We start from the raw sequence: 7,098 nt of genomic DNA, 5'->3' as shown, positions 1-7,098 counted from the left end.
ACCCCAACCACTTTGCCAAAGCACAGCCCCCACACCACTAGAGGGATATCAACAGACTACCAACTTACTACCCTGAGACAAGGCTAAGTATAGCCCACAAAGATCTCCTCCACAGAAACAAGCCAGAGGGGGCGCAAAACCGGACAGGAAGATCACGTCTGTGACTCAAACCACTCAAGTGACGCACCCCTCCTAGGGACGGCATGGAAGAGCACTAGTAAGCCAGTTACTCAGCCCCCGTAATAGGGTCAGAGGCAGAGAATCCCAGTGGAGCTGGCCAGGCAGAGACGGCAAGGGCGGTTCATCGCTCCAGTGCCTTGCCGGTCATAGGACCTACTGAAGAGATGAGTCTTCAGTAATGACTTAAAGGATGAGACCGAGTTTGCGTCTCTCACATGGATAGGCAGACCATTCCATTAAAATGTAGCTCTGTTGGAGAAGGCCCTGCCTTCAGCTGTTTGCTTAGAAATTCTAGGGACAGTAAGGAGGCCTGCATCTTGAGACCATAGCGTACGTGTAGGTATGTACGGCAGAACCAAATCGGAAAGATCGGTAGGAGAAAGCCCATATAATGCTTTGTAGGTTAGCAGTAAAACCTTGAAATCAGCCCTAGCCTTAATATGAAGCCAATGTAGAGAGGCTAGCACTGGAGAAATATGATAAAATGTTGGGATTCTAGTCTGGATTCTAGCAGCCGTGTTTAGCACTAACTGAAGTTTATTTAGTACTTTATCCAGATAGCTAGAGACTAGAGCATGACAGTAGTCTAATCTAGAAGTGACAAAAGCATGGATTAGTTTTTCTGCATCATTTTTAGATAAAAAGTTAAAGATTTTTTGCAATGTTATGAAGATGGAAAAAAGCTGTCCTTGAAATATTCTTGTTCGTCAAAAGAGAGATCAGGGTCCAGAGTAACGCCGAGGTCCTTCACCGTTTTATTTGAGACGACTGTCAACTATCAAGATTAATTGTCAGATCCAGCAGCAGATCTCTTTGTTTCTTGGGACCTAGAACTAGCATCTCTGTTTTGGCCGACTTTAAAAGTAAAACATTTGCCGTCATCCACTTCCGTATGTCTGAAACACAGGCTTCCAGGGTAGCCAATTTTGGGGGTTCATCGAAATGTACAGCTGTGTGTCGTCCGCATAGCAGTGAAAGTTGACATTGTGTTTCGAAATGACATCGCCAAGAGGTAGAATATATAGTGAAAACAAAAGTGTTCCTAAAACAACCTTGAGGAACACCGAAACGTACAATTGATTTAGAGGACAAACCATCCACAGAGACTAAATGATATCTTTCTAACAGATCTAAAACAGGCAAGAACTTGTCTGTGTAGACCAATTAGAGTTTCTAATCTCTCCAAAAGAATGTGGTGATTGCTTTGGGTCAAAAGCAGAACTAAGGTCTAGGAGCACGAGCACCGATGCAGAGCCTTGGTCTGACGCCATTAAAACAGCATTTACCACCTTCATGAGTGCAGTCTCAGTGCTATGATGACTGAAGTAAATATTGGTTATTTGATGTTCTCTGAAAAAGATGTGGCAGCCTGACTAGGTTTATGAGGATTAAACCGCTTGAAACAAAATAATGTAAAGTCATTGTGAAATTGCTTGTTGGTTATTTGATACACTACATGATACACTACACTACATAACCAAAAGTATGTGCTCGACGAACATCTCATTCCAAAATCATGGGCATTGATATGGAGTTGGTCCCCCCTTTGCTGCAGGATTTCCAGTATATGTTGGAGCATTGCTGCGGGGATTTGCTTCCATTCAGCCACAAGTATTAGTGAGGCTGGGCACTGATGCTGGGTGATAAGGCCTGGCTTGCAGTCGGCGTTCTAATTCATCTCAAAGGTGTTCGATGGGGTTGAGGTCAGGGCTCTGTGCAGGTCAGTCAAGTTCTTCCACACTGATCGACAAACCATTTCTGTATGGACCTCACTTTGTTCATGGGGGCATTGTCATGCTGAAACAGGAAAGGGCCTTCCCAAACTGTTGCCACAAAGTCGGAAGCACAGAATCATCTAGAATGTCATTGTATGCAGAAGCGTTAAGATTTCCCTTCCCTGGAACTAAGGGGCCTAGCCCGAACCATGAAAAATAGTGCCAAACCCAGACTCGTCCGTCGGATGCCGGATGTTGTGATTCATCACAAGCTTTATACCACTCCAGCTGAAGCTTGGCATTGCGCATGGTGATCTTAGGCTTGTGTCCGTCCGGCTGTTCAGGCCATGGAAACCCATTTCATGAAGCTCCCAACGAACAGTTCTTGTGCTGACGTTGCTTCCAGAGGCAGTTTGGAACTGTAGTGAGTGTTGCAACCGAGGACAGACGATTTTTACACGCTACGCACTTCAGCACTCGGCGGTCCAATTTTGTGAGCTTGTGTGGCCTACCACTTCGTGGCTGAGCCATTGTTGCGCTAAGACATTTTCACTTCACAATAACAGCACTTACAGTTGACCGGTGCAGCCGTAGCGGGACAGACATTTGACGAACTGACCTGTTGGAAAGGTGGCATCCTATGACGGTGCCACGTTGAAAGTCACTGAGCTCTTCAGTAAGGCCATTCTACTGCCAATGTTTGTCTATGCAGATGGCTGTGTGCTCAATTTTATACACCTGTCAGCAACGTGTGGCTGAAATAGCCGAATCCACTCATTTGAAGGGGTGTCCACATACTTTTGTATATAGTGTATGTTGAATAAGTATAGAGTCATCAATCTCTGAAAAACGATGTGGGAACATGACTGTGTGATCTCGCTATCCGTAGCTGATGTAAGACCTTAAAACAGGTTAACATTCACAAGGCCGCAGGGCCAGACAGATTACCAGGACGCGTACTCAGAGCATGCGCTGACCAGCTGGCAATTGTCTTCACTGGCCGTGTGGTGCCAAGACAACAACCTCTCCCTCAACGTGATCAAGACCAAGGAGATCATTGTGGACTACCTGCTCCCCATTCTCATCGACGGGGAGCAGGTTGAGAGCTTCAAGTTCCTTGGTGTCCTCATCACTAACAAACTAACAAATCCCATGGAAACTTGACAGAGACCGAAATGACGGCTGAGAGAACTTTCCCAAACTGTTAGTAATGTGCAGTTTGTGAAAGATTCGTTCTTTTTTAACAGTTTGCGAATTGTGCCTATCACCCTCACGGCAGTCATTTAAGCTATGCATTCTGCCAAGAGTCGTTCACAATCTAGTCCGGTTGCGGCCACAACTAGACCTTGTTTCAAATGTATCAAGAAACAATTGTATTTCTATGCCTAGCAATCAACAAATGTACATTGTTTAAAGCAAACGTTTACATGTCTCAGTCACAAATGACAGCTCCAATAAGACCCCTATTGTGAATGAGATGTGAACAAGAGATTTGTAGAATCATGACTCTTTCAAGTTTAAGTTAGTCATTCGCCGGTGTAGGGTCCTGCATACTCTGGGCATTACTGACTTAAATGAACAAAATGAGTCGAATGATTCTTTCTTTTGACTGAACGAGTCGAAATGATCTGAGTCAGTAAAAAGAGTCAGTAAAACTTCCCATCCATCACCACAAACTGTTTATTTTCCCAAGTAGCCGCTTCCGCTACTTTCTTCAAGGATAGGCATGTGTGACTGGAGCCTTGAGTGTAGGTAAGTCACCATTTTGTGTGCAGTTGCAGACGAGCACACAAATACATTTTTCCATGACACCATATGATAGACTTATCTTTCACACATACACACTGCACAGTCAAGACATCACTTCTGATTATGCTATATACCCGCCAGGTTGGTGGCATCTTACTTGGGGAGGAAAGGGGAAAAGGGGATACCTAGTCAGTTATCCAACAATGTATTCTGAATCAGAGAGGTGCGTGGGGCTGCCTTAATCGACTTCTGCAACTTTGGCGCCTGGGGAACAGTGGGTTAACTGCCTTGCTCGGGCAGAATGACAGATCTTTACCTTGTCAGCTCGGGGATTCGATCCAGCAACCTTCCGGTTACTGCCCAACGCTCTAACCACTAGATGGGCCCATGGTAATGGTTGGAGCGGAATTAGTAGAATAGTATCAAATACATCAAACACATGGTTTCCATATGTTTGATGCCATTCCATTTGCTCTGTTCCAGCCATTATTATGAGCCGTCCTCCCCTCAGCAGCCTCCTGTGACACCAACTCCCCTTTATCTTGTCTGCTCCAGGGGTTGTAATGTCTGGCAACACTTTTACAACCCACACTATCAGTGTTACAACTTCTCTGTGACATACACTATATATACAAAAGTATGTGGACACCCCTTCAATTTAGTGGATTTGGCTATTTCAGCCACACCCGTTGCTGACAGGTGTATAAAATTGAGCACACAGCCATGTTATCTCCATAGACAAAGATTGGCAGTGGAATGGCCTTACTGAAGAGCTCAGTGACTTTCAAAATGGCACCGTCATAGGATGCCACCTTTCCAACAAGTCAGTTCCTCAAATTTCGACCCTGCTTCGAACCCAGCTGCCTCAGTTAACTGTTATTGTGAAGTGGAAACGTCTAGGAGCAACAAGGGCTCAGCTGCGAAGTGGTAGGCCACACAAGCTCACAGAACGGGACCGCCGAGTGCTGAAGCGCATTCCAACACTCACTACCGAGTTCCAAACTGCCTCTGGAAGCAACGTCAGCACAATAACTGTTCGTTGGGCGCTTCATGAAATGGGTTTCCATGGCCAAACAGCCGCAAGCTTAAGATCACCATGTGCAATACCAAGCGTCGGCTGGAGTGGTGTAAAGCTCACCGCCATTGGACACTGGAGCAGTGGAAACGCTTTCTCTGGAGTGAAGAATCATGCTTCACCATCTGGCAGTCCGACGGATGAATCTGGGTGTAGCGGATGCCAGAAGAACGCCACCTGCCCCAATGCATAGTGCCAACTGTAACGTTTGGTGGAGGAGAAATAATGGTCTGGGTCTGTTTTCATGTTTCGGGCTAGACCCCTTAGTTCCAGTGAGAGGAAATCTTAATGCTACAGCATACAATGACATTCTAGACAATTCTGTGCTTCTGACTTTGTAGCAACAGTTTGGGGATGGCCCTTTCCTGTTTCAGCATGACAATGCCCCCGTGCACAAAGTAAGGTCCATACAAGATCTCTTGTCGAGATCTGTGTGGAAGAACTTGACTGGCCGCAGTCAACCCCATCAAACACCTTTGGGATGAATTAGAACACAGACTGCGAGCCAGGTTTAATCGCCCAACATTAGTGCCCGACCTCACTAATGCTCAAGTGGCTGAATGGAAGCAAGTCCCCGCAGCAATGTTCCAACATCTGGTGGAAAGCCTTCCCAGAAGAGTGGAGGCTGTTATAGCAGCTAAGGGAGGACCAACTCCATATTAATGCCCATGATTTTGGAAGAAGATGTTCCACGAGCAGGTGTCCGCAAACCTTTGTTTGCTGCTTAGTATCTATGCATGGTCACTTTACCCCTACCTACATGTACAAATGACCTCGACTAACCTGTACCCCTGCACATTGACTCGGTACCGGTACCCCCTGTATATAGCATCGTTAATGTTATTTTACTGTGTTACTTTTTATTTAAAACATTTGTTTATTTAGTAAATATTTTCTGAACTGCATTGTTGGTTAAGGGCTTGTAAGTAAGCATTTCATGGTAAGGTTGACACCTGTTATAATAATGCTTGTCTCTATCAAATAACAGCTATACACTCCACCTTCCCTCTTGATTAAATTACTCCGCTTGAGCAACACACAACTTTGTTATGGTAAATGCGGCTTTTCATACAGGCTTTAGATTGCTCTCTTAAAGACTGGAGCTTCTCCCATTGAGTTTAACTAGTATGATGACTGTTTAGTGCCTTGGGTGGATTGGTTTGCACATTATGGTTCAGCAGCTTGGGATGAACTGTCAGTTTATTGGAAATGTGTCTATTTCATATAATGTGGCCAGGACGTTTAAAGTCCAGTCATAGACAGAAACTGGAATTAAAGCTGAGTTTGTGACTCATTCTTTGACCAGAAACGAGCACTGTCTGTTAAGACAAATCTCTGGTTTTGGTTTCATTTTGAATGGACATTTTAGTTTTTTAGGTGTGCCCTCTCTACTCATAATAACCTCTAATGATGTTTTTAAGAAACTGTGAAACACTTGCAGTGCTCCTAGTCCTAAAGTAACTAGGCCTAGATCATAATTAATCAATAAGGCAAGAGGAGGTGTGGTATATGGCCAATATACCACGGCTAAGGGCTGTTGTTGCGTACGACGCAATGCCGAGTGCCTTATTGATATTATAAACTGGTTAACAACGTAATTGGATCAGTAAAAATAAATGTTTTGTCATACCCGTGGTATACGGTTTGATAAGCCACGGCTTTCAGTCAATCAGCATTCAGGGCTCGAACCACCCAGTTTATAATAAGTCTTAAAATATGACATATTGGCCTATCCGCATGGTGTATTGATTTTGTTAAATGTTTCCTCTGTTGCTCCTGATGACAATGAAACACCAAGAGAGGAATTCATCTGACAGTTTAAAAAAAAAATGTAATATTAGCAGTGTTACCATAACACTATACAATATAATTCTTGGTTATAACACTTAATATCCGTCATCAAACAGGAACTTGTGTATATTGACTGCCCTCCTGCTGAAACTGTAGATTTAATTTAAATATGGAACTCTTTCATATGCAAACAAGTATCAGTCGATGATTAACACTAGAAGCACTGAAGTAGTCATTTTGACGGCATATTAATTTAAAATTGAAATAGGCCTATCTCTGCCATTATTAAAGTCATGCCCCACCTCCGTCCTTGACCTTTCCTAAATAAGTATATTTAACACACTAATGTTGTTAGAATTTTAATATCACAAAATTCCTGCCCCTCATTCACCGCTAGTCATTCACCATCAGCCTGTGCAGCTGATGATGGCCCAACTACACCTAAACTCTATCAAAACTAATTTCACACATATAATAATAGAGTTAGCCTAAAGACAAGATGGGTCTGATGGGTGACAATATTATCAATTGTCAAATTGTAACCTAAAAGAAGAGATGCATGGGTAGCTTGGAATTGACACAAAGGCA

This window comes from Salvelinus namaycush, chromosome 14 (genome assembly GCF_016432855.1).
Source record: "Salvelinus namaycush isolate Seneca chromosome 14, SaNama_1.0, whole genome shotgun sequence".
Classification (NCBI taxonomy): domain Eukaryota; kingdom Metazoa; phylum Chordata; class Actinopteri; order Salmoniformes; family Salmonidae; genus Salvelinus; species Salvelinus namaycush.
Note: the sequence above shows the minus strand (reverse complement) of the source record.